Here is a 20,682-nt window from a genome sequence, read left to right as displayed (position 1 = left end):
CGAGCTTTGTGTTGGTGCTCATGGGTTTTAAATGCTCAGTAATGAGCTGGTGTGGATGGTAATAGGCATTTATCTGCCCTCCTGCCTCTCTCGTCTCTCCTCTGGGAGCCCGGCCAAAATATGACAATCTGTCAATGTTCATGTGGAGACAGTGAGAGAGTAGGATAGAAGGGAGCAGGCCGGGTTGCGGGGGGAGCGTATTGGATGTAAATTACGACCTTGTTTTTTTGGGCTTCTATCCAAGGGTGCGTGGGATAAGGTGATTTGAAAGTGAAAAAGGGGATACGGAGCTCGTCAGGAACAATCAAGGTCCTTCTCTCGCGTTTGTTGTTGGAAACAGTCGATTTACTCCACCAACCTTCAAAGCGCTCGCATCTATCAACAGGTCTGGCCTTCATCTTGGCATATTTAAGATCCAGTATCAGAGAACAACTTAGAGAACAACAATAAAGGTCAAACCTCTCATTTCAAAGCATTTTTTTTTCTAATAACGAAAATGTAACTGATCACTTCCTTTATGTAATTAGTATTAAATGTCTTAAATATTCACTAAATTTGCAGAAAGTTTTTTTCTGGCTGATTTTTCACTAAAAATGTTTGCCGATAAATTCTATATTGCTAGTCGTGCACCCACATACCAATTTTTAACATCAACACTGCAAATTTATGATGTCTTAATAAGATTATTTTTCTTAAATCTAGTCAAATACAGTCATGTGAAAAAATTAGGACACCCTTTGGAGTCTGTGTGTTTTATAACATATTTGGTCATATGGATAATTAATATCAATTTTAGCAATCATGAGAGATTCAAGTAAGAGAACTAAACAATTAAAACTGGAAAAAAAGATATAATTTTCTGTAAAATGTAATTTTAAATAAATTCAATTTCTGTTGCGGAATCAATTAGGACACCCTGTGAAAATGCATGCCTCTTCAATCAGAAAGACACTTCACAAGTTTAACCTTGCACCGAGTGTGCAAGGAGGAAACCTTTGCCCTCCAAGAAGAACATGAATGCCAGACTGAAGTTTGCCAGAGTGAATGTAGACTAAGACCAGGACTTCTGGAATAATGTTCTTTGGACAGATGAATCTAAAAGAATTATTTGGACCAGAACAGAGGACGTGTTTGGCGTAAACCTAATACAGCATTCCTGGAAAAGAACCTCATACCAACTGTGAAGCATTGAGGTTAAAGTGTCATGGTTTGGGGATGCTTTGCTGCAGCAGGATCTGGCCAGCTCACCATCATAGAATCCACCATGAATTCTATGGTGTATCAGAGGGTGCTTGAGGACCATGTGAGATCATTTGTGAAAAAAATTAAAGCTGAAGCAAAACTGGATCCCTCAACATGACAATGATCCAAAACATAAAGGAAGAAATTGAGAGTCCTGGAATGGCCGAGTCAAAGCCCAGATCTTAATCTCATTGAGATGCTGTGGGGTGACTATAAACGGGCTGTACATGCAAGAAACCCCTCAAACATCTCACAGCTGTAAGTATTCTACGTTGAGGAGTGGGGCAAAATTTCTTCAGACCAATGTCAAAGACTGGTAGATGTCTACAAAAAGCGTCTCAATTAACTCATTCACTCCCAGCCATTTTCACCGGAGCAAGGCCCTTCGTTTTACTGGATTTTGACTGATTTTGCAAGGCCCACAGAAAATTCTGTTCGATTGCTGTAAAAACATGGAATCCACCAAAAGAAATATTAGACTCTCTTCTTTCAGCAGAAAAAAAAGTTAGTTCATATGTTTTTGCATTCTTTAGAAATCAGCATTAGAAAATAGCTTAGTTTGAGCAATTTTCCAATTCCTGTTGAACAAAACAGAGAAATTGAGCTTTTTGTGAAAGCATACATTTTATACATAACTTGACTTATACACAGCTATTTTTTCTTTAGTTACATCCCAAACATCTGAATGATGTTTTCCTTTTACAAAATAAGATAATTAACAAGACAAATAGACCTTTTAATAGCAAACTAACAATTTATTTACACACAACTAACTGAAAGATGACGCTGTTGTGGCCGCGACAGCTTTTCCCTAATTGCCGTCTGTCTCATAAAGATGAATTTTTTTGAGTCTCTGTGGGCTCTGCTCGCGAGCAGCACGGACTCAAAGGCTGCGTCCGCTGCATTAGGGGTCCCGGGCGTTCTGCTCGGTCGTCCAGTGCCTGGCATCCCGGGCATCCTACCGGTTGTTCTGCTCGGTCGTCCGCCGCCTGGGATCCAATCAGCCATCTTCCGCCGGTGCCCGGCCATGCGGCTTGGCCGTTTGTTGCCGTTGAATCGGGTTGCGGGTCTTACCAAATCCTCTAATGCCCTCCAGTGGCCAGTTTTATTGCTTTAAAATAGATTTTCAGCTTTGTGCTGTGGAGCTAAATTGAATCACGACCCAGAGATGTCTTTTTTGAAACACACTGGGACACTGAAACAATAATAATAATACATTTTATTTATAACGCACTGATTAAATCACTTTTACAGGGATAAAGAAAAACAAGATCCGACATTGATATGTGAACATGTCTTAATAAAGGACTGAATATTTCGTGGGGTCTCCCAATTTTTTCACATGACTGTAATTTTCCCCGTCTTGTTTTCAGTGTTCAAGACTAGATAAAAGATTAATGCATCAAATTTATCATAATGTATTTACGTTAAGTAAATATTACTATTTGTTCTTATTAAGCCCATACATCTAAAAGTTGGTATTTTTTCACCTAAATAAAGAAAAAATTGCTTCTGAATAATGTTTTGAACAAAATCTATTCTTGAATTGAGAACATTTCTGACAAACAAGCTGTTTTTTAAGGATTAAATGTAATAGTTTAATGCTTAAAATAAGTCTGTTAAGCTTATTTTCAACTAGGTATTTTTCTTATTTCAAGAAATCTAAAAGAGTCAAATTTACTTGAAGCACTGGCAGATAATTACCGTATTTTTCGGGCTGTAAGTCGCAGTTTTTTACATAGTTTGGCTGGGGGTGCGATTTATACTCAGGAGGGGCATATGTGTGAAAGTATTAACACATTATTATATCATTTCACATGTTATTTTGGTGTTTTGGAGTGGCACTGATGGTTTGGTAAACTTGTTAGCATGTCCTTAATGCTATAATTATCTGAATAACTCTTAATAGCTATGTTATGTTAACATCCCGGCCACATTCGCATTTGGTTGTTCGTGCACCATGTAACATTATCATACTGTACACTTATTCAGCATGTTGTTCTCTATTGTATTTTAATTTTAAATTACCTTTCAAGATGACATATCTGTTCTATGTATTGGATTTGATCAGGTAAATTTGCCCCAATAATGCGACTTATACTCCGGAGTGGATTATATATGTTTTTTTTCCTCTTCGTGGGGCATTTTATGGCTGGTGCGACTTATACTCAGGTGCGACTTATAGTCCGAAAAATATGGTACATGTATTTCTACATTGAAAACAAAAGAGGATGTTTGTTTCTGCAGCGCAGTCAGAGGCTTTTTTTGGCGGGGGGACACCTGAGAGACACCACAGATTCCAAGGAAAAGATTGCCAAGTGCGAGCTCATTACTCTTATCACATATGGTGATTATAGATAATTGAGCTTTTAATCAAATCATCTTATGCTTCCTATTATGTGTATTAACATTATTCTATTTCTGTAGTCTATAAGCAAAGACATGAAAAGGATACATACTACAAGAAAATGTTAAAATTTCGTTTGAAATAATATAATAGAGTATTATAAGTAGATAAATTAGCGTTTGCTTCCATCATTTGTCAGGTTCTCTGCAACATATTGGCATATCTCTGAAGACTATAGGCTCATTGGGGCTCTTTTAAATAATCATAAATCCAAACGCTCCCATTTGAGTATTTCATTAGCGTGGACTATTTATAAATCCTGGCGCTCATTTATTTTATTCTTTAGAGTGTTCCGCCCTTTACATTGAGTGAGTGCAAAGATAAGGGCGTGAATATAAAAACCTACTTTTAATGGTATAATAAATGCAAAGGGTTGAGGGTGAGGGGAATAGAATAATCATGTTTTTAATTTTTTACTTCCTCACATGTGTTTAGGAGATCACTTCTGGGTTTTTTTTACAAGTATCCTGTGGTGCTTTGTGCCTCGGAGTCACCCCGGAGGCTATCGTTCAATTAAAAGCCAAGGGAGACTGCAGCAGCCACAGCGTGACCTTTCACCCTTGTCCCCCTCTTTATTTCCTTTCCCTCGTGCCATGTTCTTATTCTCTACTTGGGGGGAAAAAAAGGCTTGCCGGGCTCTGGGAGGCTGGCAACAGTTGTATAGCAGTGGTTACCGGGGCAACCATTGTCCGTGTCACCTTGTGATTTTCCAGGATTGATTGACTTAGAAGAGGGCAGTTTTTGATGGGGGGGCGGGAGCGCTGCAAGCATTTAAAGGCACGTGTTGTGTTTTTTTCCCACCTTTATGCTGTCGTTAATGCAGAGAGGTGTATAATCTCAGTGACACAGTGCGCCTTAGGTGCTACCGAGTGTTGTCTCTGGGAAGGGCGCATAATAAGAAGCCCATTGTTGCCCCTGCAGCCACGAGCAAGCTGCGCCGCTGCGTCTAAACTCTGTTTGGACCAAAGATACTTGATTAGTCGGCTTCATTTGTGGATTTTTTTTTAAGTGTTTCCCGAGGGAAAAGCCAATCAAACGTAAATTAAACACCATTAAAAACCCACAAGCTGCAGATGGATGTATGGATGGATCTATTCTGATAATTATTTTCTCCTCTGCCTATAATTGTTGCCTTTAGCTAATAAGATTCTTATTCTTTTTGGTGTTTTGGATCCTTCTAAATCCCCGTTCACTGAGCTCAGAACGTACTTGGATTTAATTGAAGGAGAGGAAAAAACAGATTCCCAGATGTGTGCCTCGCTAAGGATTAAAGCCCAACCATTTTCTTCATCTGCATCATTTCACTTATGTCGGTTTCATTGAGCTATAATTACCCATCGGGATCAGTGTTCTCGGGTGTCATCCGCACAATAGGAAATTCTGGTGTAATAGCTCGTTATAATGACTGGCTCATTAATTGAGATCAGTTATTTGAATAATAAATATGACATGATGGGGCTTCTCTCCTATGGGATACTGTTAAACTAGAACGCTGATAGATTTAACACACTTCCTAAATTAGTGTGGAAGGTGCGACGTGAGCGTACGTTTGGGAAGTTTGTTTTTACAGCAAATCTGTGATGTTCTTCCTATTTTTTTTATGTGTTAATACAGCGTATTTAGGAATTCACTGGTGTTACAAAATGAAGGTCCTCATTTTTGTATTTAAACTTAAGAATATTTAGAAATGTGTTTGGTAGTGGTGAAGTATGATTTCTAATATTTCAGTTGCTTCATTTAGAGTCATGAGTACCGTATTTTTCAGACTATAAGTCACGTTTTTTTTTTCATATTTTGGCTGGGGGTGCGACTTATACTCAGGAGCTACTTATGTGTGAAATTATTAACACATTATGACATCATTTCACATGGTGTTTTGGAGTGACACTGATGGTTTGGTAAACTTGTTAGCATGTTCTTTATGCTATTTTTATCTGAATAACTCTTAATAGCTACGGCCACGTTCGCGTTCTGCCTTTTGCAATGTGTGTTCAATTGTATTATTGACTTTTTTATATTGAAATGCATGCTTTTAGTTTGTGGCGCTTTCACGTCCATGTGGGGGCGCACTCGCACTTGTTTACGTGAAGAAGAGTGCTCACACGCCAGAAGAAGACTGACAGCTACGTAGCTCCGAGTGAGTTGGCGAGTTAGCGAGAGAGAAACTCTGCTGGGAACCAACGTTCATTGTTTATGCTTGTAAAATATCTCTACAGAGGCAACGCCTGTGTGTATCATCTTTTCTGTTGTTGTTGTGTTTTCCACCCGCGATCGGACACTTAGAGCCAGTTGTGTGGTTGTTTGAACGATGTTTTAATGCTAGTGAACACATGCTAACCGTTTATGTCAATCCTGTAATAGCACCTAATTATCATTTATTTACGTTGATGCGAACCCGTTTGGTATCAAGGACAAATTGATTCATCAAAATATACGAACGTCCAGCATCTTCATTTGGGAGTTTACCTTGCTTTATAGCCAGGACCGAGCTGTAGCGTACTGGTGAGGACAGTATATTCGCATTCCGTTGTTCATGCACGGTACACTGTACATTTATTCAGCATGTTGTTCTCTATTGTATTTTTATATTAAATTGCCTTTCAAGATGACATATCTGTTCTATGTGTTGGATTTTATCCAGTAAATTTCCCCAAAAATGCGACTTATACTCCGGTGCGACTTATATATGTTTTTTTTTTCTCTTCGTTGGGCATTTTATGGCTGGTGCGACTTCTACTCAGGTGCGACTTGTAGTCCGAAAAATACGGTATGTATTAAGAATTTTCTGTATCTTTGTGTAGGTGACCATAGTTACAAGTGTAAATATCAACATAACATTATGTATGTCAGACAATCAAATGGTTGCTAGGTGTGTACGGTTTTTCCAGTAGTGGATCGAATGTAATGCAAAAAAATCATGCAGTTTTCAGCCAACACGATATTAGTGAACACAATTCTGTGGAGTAATGCATCTGCCTCCCTCGGTCGTTGTTAAAAGCTGTGTGCCTCCATAGGAAACAAATTGCTTCCTGCTTACAAGGGATCCTCAGGAAATGATGCATACACTCATGATGTCCCATTGCACCAAGTCTGCAACATACATTCATTTCCCCTCCCCTTCCTATTGGACAACGAGTTCTTTCATGCTTGAGATGCATGCAGATTTATGTATAATTAGCAGTGAGCTGATTTTTTTTTTATTATTATTTGTTGAAGACTTGACAGTGCCATCATTTGCATTCCATGTGTAAGCACTATTTGCAAAATAATTTATCAGAAAAGGCCCCTAGATGTTAGGCTGGGATATGGAGCATGCATGTATTATTGCATAATGTGAGCAACAAATGTGGAAGCAGTTGACTTCATGAGCAGGCTTCTGAGTTGGATTTTTCAGTCGCAGGAGTTAACTTACATTACAGGTGTTTTGGGATTTTCTTATACAGTATTTGGCAGAAAACACTCAGGTGACTTGAATTTCCGCTGTGAGACCCCCAATTTCGCCAAATACCACAAAACTGTCCTATATGCATGTGTGATACATCATTGGAAAGCTTAAAATCTAAACTTTCTTGGGGTGGAAAAGTTCTGAACAGGAGGGCATTTAAAAAAACTAAATGAAACCCCTAAACCCTAACTCGAGGTCAGAGCATGAAAGAGCTTAAATAAAGACACCATGACTTTAAAAAGATATTATCGCGTACTTATCTTGTTTTGATCCAAAAACTCTGCATAGCATTTCTCACCACGGATTTTATAGGTGAAACATGGTAATATAACAGGGACGCAGAAATCATGGATATCAAGAAGTGGTCAAGATTTTCTTTTTCAAATATTTACCCTTTTAAAAGTTTTTTCAATTTTTCGATGTTTGGATAGATTATTTATTATCTAAAATATCGGTAAAAATGTGACATTAACGAAAAAATACAATTAAGCAATAGTTATGAGGTAGAATTCCGTGATGTATTTACAGACACTATTTTTTTCATTGTGACGTAATTTGTTGAAAACTAACATATGCGAGTAAATAATTTCATAAAGGCGTTTTTTTTTTTTTTTTTTTAATAAATAATAGACATCAATGAATCTAATGATTCTAAGCTAAACATAATAGACATTTTGAATATAAATATAATTACTTACCTTCTTTATATGTCTGGGTTGAAACAAAAGCGGTTGCGCGGTGTCTGTAAACGGGGGGTCTCCAGGGTAAAACGGACAAATTAAAAACAGTTTGGGGGCTTATTGCGCCATGAAAGTGCTATAGCAGCATATAGACATATTGGTCTATCAAACACAACAGCGCCATGAAACTGCTATAGCAGCATATAGACATATTGTTCTATCAAAAACAACAGTTCTTTTGGCTTAAAATACAGCAGTTTATTTTAAAGAGGGGTGCAAGAGCAGAAACTGCTTTTTCAGCCTTTTCTGTGTTAAATCGACACATAAGAAACCTCGAAATCAGGGCTACGCCATGATTTTTTTATGTATGCTGGATGGATTTAAAGCCAAATTATATGCGTTTGGGGTACAGGTTCGCCATTATATAGCGGCAGAGCCAATCCGTTTCCATTCTATCATATTGTTCAAATTATACCAGCCACATATGCGCTACGGATTGACTGCGGACAATCTCCGATGTGCAGGAGCCCGCCGAAAGCTTTTTGCCGTTTTGGGCTGTTAATTTTGCCGGAGGAGCTTCAACCAAAATGGGCAGAGCCAGGCCTGTAATCAACCGGCCATGTGCTTATTCACGGTTTAAACACCAGCAAACATGGACAATGTACGATTCATTATGGAGGTGGAAAGTCACAAAGTTTAAAAATGAATCTGCTTGGAAATCCATTGCAGAAGCTCTAAGGACGGACGGTGAGTTATGCATGTTAGGTGATCGGGGTTTCACAAACCCATGGTAAAAGCAGAAAAACTTGGGGGAAAAATGTTCAGTCAAACCAAGTCCACCTCTCTTTCTGCTTTTCTGTTGAGTACAGACTCCGTGTGATTGTTGTTGTTTTTAATGCCACATTATTGCTTGTGATCACATGAGAGCTCAATACGGGATGGAGCTGCCGGACAGCAGTTGTTCGCAGCCGGTATGTTTTGTCCTATTTATGATGTACTGTGGTCAACATGGAGCTTGGGGGATCCGTAGCGCAGACGTGTCCGGTATAATTTGGCCTTTATCGAGCAGTATGGCCTGGTTTTCCTTGGCTAAAAAAGTGAAAACGTGAATTTTCTGTGCTCATTTTTGCAGTTTTGAATCTAGTTTTCACACTAAATGGATGCCTACAGAGATCAAACCCACCTAAGATCACTCCCAGACACATAAAATACAAATGTGTAAAATTTCATCAGAATCCGCCCAGTCGTTTCGGCATCCATAAAACACGAACACACAGAAAGCCACACAGACAAACTCACCTTCATATAGATTAAAATATCCAGCCGAAATAAAGCCCTTATTATATTCCAGAAATTTGAATTTTTTTGTTTAAATCCATCTTGTTGTACAGTACACAAAGCTACAACGTGTCATTACAGCACATTTAAATTTGTACATGAAACCGTTTGAGAGCCAACTGCGACATTGCAATCGCAAGAGGCGCGGTTTTTGCCTCCACAGTCAAATCGTATTTTCTATGCTAATTTATGCAATTTCTAATTAAATGTCTGCGCTAAATGGAGGCCTACAGAGATAAAACCCATCTAAGAACACTCCCAAACACCTAAAGTCCAACTGAGTAAAATTTCGCCAGTCCATAGGGAACGAACACACACGGACACACACAGACACCCACACAAAATTTCATTTATATATAAGTACAGATATATATATTTTTCAGTTTTTAAAGGGATCCACTGATAAGAAAGACTTTTAGTCCTTAAAAGATAAACATTATTATGAGTTAAAGTAATTATTGAAACCCTTTTCACTTTTATACAATTTGCAAAAATTAGTTAGACTAGTAGGTCACCATTGTTGTTGACGTCACAGGGCGGTGATGTCACATGGTTACGTTGCCTGGCTTCCAGAGTATGACTATCGGCATAAACATGTCATCTGTTCAACCCTTTCAATTTGAAAAAAGAGGAACATTAATGAGCATGAGAGCACTGTCGATATTTCACAAAACAAGCAGCAAATGGAACAGGAAAGACAGGATGAGACAAGACGAGTGTAGAAAAAAAAAAACGGTGTTCTGCCAAAATGTGCTACACCAGCGAAACGTCCTACAAGGGGCGAATTTGACACCTAAAGTACTACCCTGCACTTTCCACTTGTTTTGTTTAGATGCATACAGACACAACATACTTAATATGCCTTAAGAAAATACTTAAACAGTCCAAGTGGACAGAGTACATGAAACCAATTAGAATGGATTTAAACTGACGCTCAAAAGAGAAAATACCTCCTAATTTTGTTGGGTAAGAAAACAATACCTGATTTGCTCCCAAATGTTTTAAGTTGCTGTGTTTTTTTTTTTTTTTTTTTTTTTTTATTTAATTTCTTCCAAAAAAGTAAAACGAAATGAATCCAGATATAGACTTCATTCACTATTGTAACTACAATGTACTGTAAATTATTTGTGAGAATGGAAATAAAAAAATAAAATAAAAAGAAGAAAAGAAAATGCTTAAACGTAGTATTATCAAATACGGTTTAAATATGCTACGTGACGAATGTGATCAACAGATCAACAATCTGCCTTAAAGCTACCCCAACACAATGCTTAAAGGTATGAGAGGGAAACACATGCAAAAAGTCTTTTGGGGCAATGATGAGGTAATTAAAGACTCAATAAAAACACAAATAGTAATTACTCACTGCTTTTAACCGATGAGCGCATATGTTGGATGTCTCGCCGCATAGAAGGAATTGCAGTAACCCGGTAGTATTCGTCGAGTGACAGTAACAATCTATGTCATCACCGCGAGCGTCCGTAAGACATGGCGACCTCCGTAGGTCAAAACGTACTAAATATGATAATTTTTAAATTAATGGCAATATTTTATGTGTTTCTAATAACATATTTTAGTAAAAGAGAAAAATTGTAGCTTATTAGAGCCTACAAGTCTTTAAGTCTGAGGCTCACTGCAAATGATTACAATATATCACTCATAACACACATCACATGCTATGAATAACTATTGTTTGGATTGGCTCCAATTCTGGAAAAAAATTGCAGATTTTCTCTTTACGTATATAATTTTTACTCATGACAGAAATGCCCCTACAGGCTCAATAAACTGGACATTCTTGTCTATAGTGTTGTGTTCAAGCTTAAAAAAAAACAGATGATTGTGTGGATTTACACCAAATTGGGTGCTCTGCTCGTTTTCTTGTTTTTCTTGAACGTCTGATTCCATTTTGTCAAGGCGCTACTAGGGTCTGACAATGACACAACACGATCCGCCCATACTCCCCCTTGGCTCCATTCAGACATTTCAAGCAAATCATGGTCCTCTGTGGGTGGTTAGCCCTTTCTGGTCCAACCCCCTGGTCAGAAGACATATTCTGCAATTTTGTCTAAAATGAATCAATGCACAAATAGGATTTACTGGATATTAGATTCAGCATTTGGTGGGGATTTATTTTATTTGTTCAAAGCTTTGCAGCCTAAATTAAGTTTTACACAGCACTGGGTGCGCTTGCGTGAAGCATCCACACCTAATATAATTCTGCAGCCATTAAGGAGCAGGGCTTGACTGACAGCTCAGCACTGTTATCAGTCAGCGTATAAGCTTATCACTTATTGCACCCTGTCAGCAAGTAAACACACATTGCATGGCAAGCCTTATTTTGCAAAATGCATCAGTAAATACACATACAAGTGATAATTATTTACTGTTAGAATGGTGTGTTTAATGTGTCATCAAAGTCAGCTGCACCTTGTTTATTTGCAACAACACAGGAAAAACATGGTGCTTTAATTTCTGGAGGTGAAGGTTGGCTCTGGACTGTGTTCCCAGTAGGCCAAGGAGAGAAAGAGGCTTTTTAAAGACCACGACTGTGGAGAGCGGACACTCGGTGGCCTGTGCCGGCCACCACCAGCTGGGCTTGGCGCAGCATCAACATCATTAGCGACCATGCTCCCTTGGCCCATAGAAGCCTTTTTGTGGGGGAAAAGTGGCAGGAAGACACAGTCCACAAGGAACATTGCCTTGTGTACTCATGCCTTGTGTATTTGTCATCCTAAAGCCACAATATGTGACAGATTCTATTTGAAATAACAGCTTTAGAATGATGGTGGGTGTACTAGTTTGTAACACGCAGTATAGCATATAATCGCATAGTATAAAATGTCCGCAAAACCTGTATATTATAAAGTTAAAACAAGCCAGTTTCACCTAATTGGTCAATTTTTATCTTTGTTAACTCTTTGGTTGTTGTCAGACCCTCCCAATTAAATTGGAATTAGACGTCTATCAACATCAATGGAGAGACAGCGAGAACCAAAAGTGGTATTTGCCGTGTGGCAAAATGGATTTTGCCATGTGGCATTTTTTTTTGGTATGTGGCAAAATAGATTTTGTTACGGTAGGTGGCATTTTTTTGGGTATGTGGCAAAATGGATTTTGCCATGTGGCATTTTTTTGGTATGTGGCAAAACAGATTTTGGTACAGTAGGTGGCATTTTTTTGTTATGTGGCAAAATTGATTTTGCCATGTGGCATTTTTTTTTTGGTATGTGGCAAAATGGATTTTGGAACAGCAGGTGGCCTTTTTTGTATGTGGCAAAATTAATTTTGCCATGTGGCATTTTTTTTTGTATGTGGCAAAATGGATTTTGGTGTCTGGCTTTTTTTTTTTTTTTTTGGGTATGTAGCATTTTCTTTTTTTTTTTTGTATATGGCATTTTTGCAGGCCATGCATGTCCCTACCCTTGACGGCTATGCACATCCAAATTTTCCATTCATTTTAAATGGCAGAAAAACGTGTGGCTGTGATTTTTGACTATACACTTACCATTACAGTGCATTGAACATCCAAATTTTCAATCCATTTTAAATGGCAGAAAAAATGTGTGGCAGGGATTTTTGACCATACACTTACCATCACAGCGCATTGACATTCAACGAGCGACGGCGAAGAACCAAAAGTGGTATTTGCCATATGGCACCTGTCAGGGAAATTCAAGTTTGAACTCCAAGACAATTGTCAACTCGATAGCTCGATGAGAAATTAATCAGACCAACCATAGCCTTGCCTGCTTTGAAGACTTTATAAACATGATATATCAAGGGTACATAATGATGTGATTCAGCAAGGAGCTGGGATCACCCAGAAGTACAATAGAGGCTGGACATTTATATTGTTGAAAGGGCGTTACCCAAGGATAATGACTGTGAAACGATACCTATGAAAACGAAAGTGAAACTTAAGTATCAACTCTGGTGGTTTTCCCCAGAAAAATATCTCTAGTTGGGGAAAAACACCTCAAGTTATGACCTTGAACACCGGCTCTGGCTAGAACGATGATAAGCTCAGTCTGATAAGCCACAGTCCGCCATTGTATTCATTCAGGGCATATTGGAAAACACAGGAACATAACAGTCCATATTTGGGCATAATGTGATACAGTCTACAATAGTCAAGGCTATGGGAAGGCACACTCAAAAAGGTTAATATAACAATGATGCTCTATGCTACAATGTTCTCATGCAAGCATAACAAAAGCATACAAAATATGATGTATAATGGTTGTGTTTTAAGCATGAATAAAATTCTCTCACCGCACTATATAGCAAAAAAATGCCTCATATCAAATACCACTTTTCGTTCTCGGCCCTGCTGCGTCAGTGGGTGGTTTCAATATAAATTTTGTTCTTCTTTTACTAAGTATCACAGCACATAGTCTGTGAATACTATACATATTCATGGGCTGATAATGAATATAGATGGCAGAAGGTACACTAAACCTCAATAAAGTTTTTTTTTTTTTTTTTTTTCGGGACGACAACTCCTTGTCTCTGCCATTGACAGTGATAGACATCAATTCCGATTTGACGTCCATATCGCCGTAAATATCAGAGAATGGGTTAAGTGTTGAACCTGTTTAAATATTTACGATTGCAAAGCCTTTTATGTGTTGTCTGAGAAAATCAGGCAGACGTTTGAAGTATCTCCCAAATTATTCTCCACAGCAAAAATAACAATGACGTTACCAAATATAACAGTCTCTATTTATTCCACCATTGGCTTCTATTTTTCTTTATATTTTATAGTAGACTGGATGTCCTGTGGCACCATACTGTCTCTCTTAGGTCAGTCTTGTTATTATGAAAGACACCTGGCTTGGGGGGTCCAAACTTATGACTGTAGCAATATCATTATTTGTGCCACCACACACTAAGAGCAGTAAACACATACTTGCCGATTTATTTCCTGGTCATGTGTGAGATGTCTTATGTTTTAAAAATCGTTTCAAATGTTAAATATTAGTATGTGTATTGGCTGCTTAATTTGTTATTTTGCACAATATAATGTGCAAAAGATATAAGTCATTACATTGGAGGTATTTTGCAGTGGTGCTATGATATGGAAGGACCTTAGAAGGCTGCGCAGCCATCATGAGTTGAGGCAGCGGGGGGCATGTGTGTCACGGTCACACTAGTGCTCAGGAATATTGCCTGGCCTTGGGGGAGGAGGGGGCGGTGGTGACAAGCCATCAGCCCTGGTGGAACCAGCCCTCCCACCTACTCATAAAGACAGGCGTCATACTGTGCAGAATATGGAGCGTTATCACAAAAAAACATAAGAACACAACATCACACACAAAGAAAAAGGAAGGACGAGTGAGCAAGTCAAAGAAAGGAAATGCTGTAAGTATGCCTCAAACCTTGGACAAAAACTTTTGAGTTGGAAAATGTCCTATGTCTAATCTCAGTAGCACAGCAAACATCTAATGGAGTTACATAATGAATGCTTTTTTCCTTTGGCTTTTCGTGTTTTACTGTTTGCGTATTTTTTTGTATGTGATGCCACCACAAAACATTAATAATGATGGCAAAAAAAGAAAAGTGGGATGAAAGGGTCTTATTTAGGGCTGTGTAGCAGCCATAATAATAAGATGTATTTCTGTCAAAAATGTTCAATACAATTTGGCTAAGCAAGGGTACGGGACTCAAGTCAAGTCATGTGACTTGAGTCCCTCAAATTCATGATTTAGGACTTATTGGGCTAAAAGCTATGACAAACCCAAATTGATCTTGACTGTATTACTGCAGTACATTGGAATTCAGAGGTTATGTTTTTGGAGAAAAAAAAATCGTAAAATAAAAATAAGACACAACTAAAATGCCATTCAGCTTCATACGTTATTATAAAACCAATAATTCATATTCAAAGACGTTTCAAAATGGAAAAAAATGGTTGAGAGAAATAATATTTTTGTTTTAATATGGTTTGTGTGGGAGGACAAAAATGACACAAACATTCTTAACTTTTTCCAGTGCTGTAAAAATGTGTAGAATAAATGTTAAATTTCAACATTTCTGTCAACGAAGATTTGCGTCATAGAGTGCGACACACGCTTGAGTGCACTTGATTGTGATGCAAGTGACTATTGGAGAGCATTTCGACTCTTCGGCCAATCATATAGCGAGAATAACGAAAAGTCACTGTCAAGCGCAGGCCCCCTGAGGGGATAGTGAGGGCGAGTGGATAGTGTACCTACACCGGGAGATAATAAAGCTTGGAAAACCGTTCACGGATGGTGAGTACATGGGGGAGACAACAATTATTTGCAAACTTCAAAAACAAAACAGAGATAACAAAAAAAAAAAAAAAAAAAAATCAGACATGCCCAGATAAGGGGCATGTTATGCACGTTCCATTTTGTTGTTTTTCGAAACCTCAAAATAAAAATGACATCAAAAATCAGATTTCTTTGTTGCATTTCTATAATTTTATCAAAGCAACAAAACAAGTCATTGATATTGTAACGAAGTTAAACTTGAGGTGGCATCATACAACAGAGTAGTCACGTGATGCGTTGGCTGCACTGCAGGGAAAATGAACGCTAAATCATGAAGGCTCATTATGTATTTTTAGCCGACTTATTCATTTTAATAGTAGGCTGATATAGCTAATACAGATACATACAGCATGCGTTGCCTTCATTATTAGGCTTATTTAAAGCTTATAATTTTTTGCGGCTCCAGACGTATGTTTTTGTATTTTTTGGTCCAATAAGGCTCTTTTGGGTTGCCGACACCTGATCTAAATTTAACTAATGACTTCATTCGACTTACTTAAAAAATTGTGAGGACTCAACTTGCTGTATTTTTGCAGCAGTAACTTGGGACTTAGTAAAAACTTCTATGTTAGCGGATTCATGAATTAGGCCTGATTTATGCTTTTGCATTCCGTCGACGGCGGAGCAACGGCTTAGACCCTACGTCGTCATCGAGCATTCAAAATTCTACGTCAAGGGAGTGGGTTGCTCTGTAATTCACCGCCAAGACACTAGAGGGTTGTGGGTTTGTCTTTGTATGATTTTAAGGGGACTCATGTTGAATTCCTTTAGTTTTCCTCCGGTCATAGACAGCAATGGCAACTGAGATGGAACGTTTGTGTTTGCAGCTGCAGCTAATTAATATTGAACAACAAATGTTGTGAATACAGATGTTTGGAAATGGCGGTGTTGTTGTGCTGAACCTGAAACAACATTCCAAGCGGACCAATCACATTCCGTTGACGTTCACATCACGTGCGTTGACATGACACGTTGTCAGGTTTTTTTGGAAGTGCACGTCAGGCAACAGCGTAGGGTCGTAAATTGGGTCTGCATTAACAGCATAGGTCCGGCATAGCATAAATCAGCTTTTACTGTCACCTCAGTAAAGTAGAGAAAAATAAAAAGTAACATTAGATAATAATATAATTTTGCAGTTTTATGCTCGATCTCCCTCCAACGTTATGTTTTGACATTTTGTTATCTACACCATGAACAAGAGTTGCCCGATATTATTGGGTAATTTACTGTATCAGGTAACTGATAATATCAGCCGATAAAAGCATTTTGAAATGATGTCTGATAATACCGACATCAGTTTTTCATTATCAGTTTTGGGCCAATATACATGTTGCCTTCAAAGTGAATTTGCCTTTGTACAAGTGCTGGTCACAGCTTAGCACAGCAGTTATGCATATTGACCATTAGATGTCTCCAATCTAAGATGCTTCGGATTTGTTATCTGAGCAGACCATTTGCATTCATGGTGCAAAAATTAAATGAAAAATAAATGATTGAAAAACATTTGCACTATTTTGATTGCAATAATAAATATAGTGGTGCAATAAAGGCACCTTTTCCCCATAACTTCAGTTGTTCTCTTATTTTCACAGTATATTTATTTGGAAAACCTTGACGTTTTACATTTATTATTATTAAAGCATCCAGTGGGGCATCACAATACAATTAGCCATAATATGATGAGTCCACGACTGCATATATCTATATCGGATTTTTGGAATTAATTAAACTAATAAAGATGTCCCGATCACGTCATTTTAGTAACGGAATCGTCAAAAAAATATCGGACATGCCTTTTGTAATATATATATATATATATATTTTTTTTTTTTTTTTTTTTTAATTAAATCGTTTTCTAATTGTATTTAACGTTACAGACAAAATATCTTACACTCATCCAGAGTCTTTAGTTTTGGCGTAAAGTAGGGCTGTCAAATTTATCGTGTCAACGGCGGTAATAACATTAAAATATTTAACGCAATTAAAGCATGCACTGCACTACCCACTCACGCATTGTCGCGTTCAATCTATAATGGAACCATATTATGTATACATAGAGCTAAAAAGCAACGTAAAATGAGTAGAGAGAATTTTGGCAGCCTTTGAAGCCTTTTTTTAATTGGCTAAAGCCTTACAATCCCTCTCTCAACGATTACAAATATTGTGGGAAGAAAGGTAATAGTTGATCTTTTTCTTAACACCCTATTTTATTTCCCAACGCTGAGAACATATATCAATTGGTACCATTACGCACAGTCATGGTTGCACTTCCCATCATGCATTTGGGCAGAAGTTAAATGGCTGCAGTATCATTTACTGAAAGCTCATAAAAATCCACTACATGGCAATATTTAGTCACAATATACAAAGTCACATTTATCCTTTAAGAATTACAAGTCTTTCTATCCGTGGATCCCTCTCACAGAAAGAATGTTAAAAATGTGAATGCCATCTTGAGGATTTATTGTCATAATAAACAAATACAGTACTTATGTACTGTATGTTGAATGTACGTATATATTCGTCCAAGTTTTATTCATTTTTTTCTTAATGCATTACCAAAATATATATGATCGGGAAAAATTATCGGGAATGATTGGAATTGAATCGGTAGCAAAAAAAAAAGCAATCGGATCGGCAAATATCTGGATCGGCAGATACTCAAACTAAAACGATCGGGATCGGTCAGGAGCAAAAAAAATGATCGAAACAACCCTAAAAACAATATCGGGGTATCGGTTACAGGTTAAAAAGTCATTATCGGACTGTTAACTTTGTTTATCCACTTATGTGATGGTTAAAATGGTGACTAACTGACTTTGAGTGAGATGAATTCTTTTTCAATTGTTTCCTCTGAGGACTATATTTTTACTCTCACGTTGCATATAAATCTTCTCCCACTTAAAATGGACAGACGTAGTCACGCGCACTGCACATAACTGCAGAGAAACATAAACATGCAAACACAAATAGCCAAATTGGCTCGTTTTCAAGGGTAGCCTGTAGCCTCTGTAGCCTTCTAGCTAAGTAGGCCCGGAGGCAGTTTAATGCTGAAGGGAAAGGTCCTCGTGTTAAACCGTGTTTTGATAAGACATACCAGTCCGTGACATGCTGCTAATTGGTGAAAAGTGGGCAGCCAGCTGTCACTTGAAGGATCTACTTGGATAACGCTACACCACAGCCTTTAATAACCACATCAAATTAAAAAGTTACATGGTGTTTCAGAAAACTTACAAGGACGTTTAGGTTTGAGCTTTTTTTATTCCGGGCAGTTGCAAAATCATTCTCTGAATATGTCTTTGCTGGCAGGGAAACAGAAAAGCCAGAAAGGTTACAGAGGAGGAAGAGAAGCGTTGCAAAACTATGCGGAAATCAATAAAAATTGCATGTAAAGTCACAGAGTCAGGAGGCAACTCGTGTATGTGTTGCATGTCGACAAAAAAAATCATATTTTATTCCCTCCATCCCCACAACCTTTTCTTTACACTAAGAATTTTGTGGTGTTCGGCATGACTTTATACACTTTCAAGTGTGCTTACATCTTGAGTGGAACTGTGAATAGAATGTGCTTTCACATAAATTTGGCTCCATCAGTAGATCTATTACGCACGGCTCCTGCATGGAAAAAGTTTTATTTTCCTGTGACAAAAAACAAAAAAAACACACATAAATAAATAAAGACCGCTGTGTTGCTTTGAATGTAGATTTGCAACAAGAGATAGTGAGAGACAAAACCCACAAAGGAAGACAAAACGGCAGTGGTGATAATGGTAGTGCCTCTCACTTTGATAATGTAATGAAAACGTGTGCGAGAAGGATGGATGGGAGAATGTTAAAGGAAAAATGAAGAGAATAAAAGATATTGACAGAGAGAAAGAAAAAGAATGAGAGAGGGCGAGATGAAACTGCATGATGCTGCATTACTCACCTAAATCATCTGACAAGTGCCCGCTTAGAAACCTGAAACAGCCAGAATATGCCTTATAAATCACCTCTCTTTCTCACATTTCAGCTTTTTCGACGCATTCTATCACTGCTTTGTGCAGCTTGCAATGCAGCAATTCACTTTTATGGGCAAATGTGAGTCACACAGTACGACACTCAACGGCTGAATGGCTACATCGATAATGGAACAGAGCCAAAAAAACAACAAACAATAAGACCGGGTGCTAGAAATAATGTTAACACAACTGTTAACTGTATAAAATAGTTTTACGCACAGCCTGACAAACTACTGGGGAATCGTTGGTTTATCTTTTTTGATTTGTTTTGTTTATTTTAGCTGTCCTTTGAGAACAGAAAAGGGAAAACAAACTAGCAATTAGAAGGTTATTGTTATAGACGTTTGAAACAATTAACAAACTTAACTAAGCAGCCAATTTAAAGTATACACTAAATTTATATTACTGTATTTTTCGGACTGTTAAGAGCACATTAAATCCTTTATTTTCCTCTAAATTTACAGTGAACCTTTTACGCCAGTGTGCCTTATGTATGTGTTCTGGTTGCATAATGACTTTCAACCTGATTTGTAGGAACGTACAGCTACAATAGTCTTGCCTGGCACGGCCAGACTGTTCTCCCTGTATTTTTCAAACACTGAGAGAAAAGTCTGGGAACCAGCCCATTAACGGCCTCTCGAGCAGGTACAAAATCAATCGACAAATCAGATTCGTTTGTGTGACGTGTTCTTAACGAGCAAAACGTCACTCTTGCGCGTCGGAAGTTGTCTCCACAACAACACAGATGGTGAACAGGAGAGCCGAGAATATGTTCCAATCCATGGTAAAATCTGTTTTAAATGACCAAAAACACATCGACACGAGTCATTGACAACAGTCTGTCTCGCGCTAGCCATGTTGAATAAACTCCGCTCTCCTCGTATGTTTACTTCCGCGCGTAAGTCCCTCGTCCTGCCCTCGTCGTTTTACTAACGTCACGTCTGCCCGTCGCTGATTGGTCCACTCCGCTGTCTGTTTGCTGTGGCTTGCTCTGCCCTGGAAATTGTATCCGCTGAATGGTGGCCAGACTCAATAGCTGGAACAGCGGTGAGTCTGGTGTACCAGGCAAACAATAGTCAAATGACAAATATTATTGCTGTTTACAGACTTAGTTACAGTAGAACATACAGTGGGGCAAGTATGTATTTAGTCAACCACTAATTGTGAAAGTTCTCCCACTTGAAAATATTAGAGAGGCCTCTAATTGTCAACATGGGTAAACCTCAACCATGAGAGACAAAATGTGGAAAAAAAAACAGAAAATCACATT

General features: G+C 38.1%; 1 protein-coding gene across 3 annotated transcripts in view; it reads left to right on the top strand.

Annotated features, from left to right (window-relative positions):
* LOC130907228 (glutamate receptor ionotropic, kainate 2) overlaps positions 1-20,682 on the top strand; it is a 334,891-nt gene that overhangs the window by 238,252 nt on the left and 75,957 nt on the right. The window lies entirely within an intron of this gene.

Source organism: Corythoichthys intestinalis, chromosome 19, assembly GCF_030265065.1.
Source record: "Corythoichthys intestinalis isolate RoL2023-P3 chromosome 19, ASM3026506v1, whole genome shotgun sequence".
In the NCBI taxonomy this organism is placed as follows: domain Eukaryota; kingdom Metazoa; phylum Chordata; class Actinopteri; order Syngnathiformes; family Syngnathidae; genus Corythoichthys; species Corythoichthys intestinalis.
The sequence above is the reverse complement of the archived record's forward strand: the minus strand, read 5'-3'. Positions and strand labels throughout refer to the sequence as shown.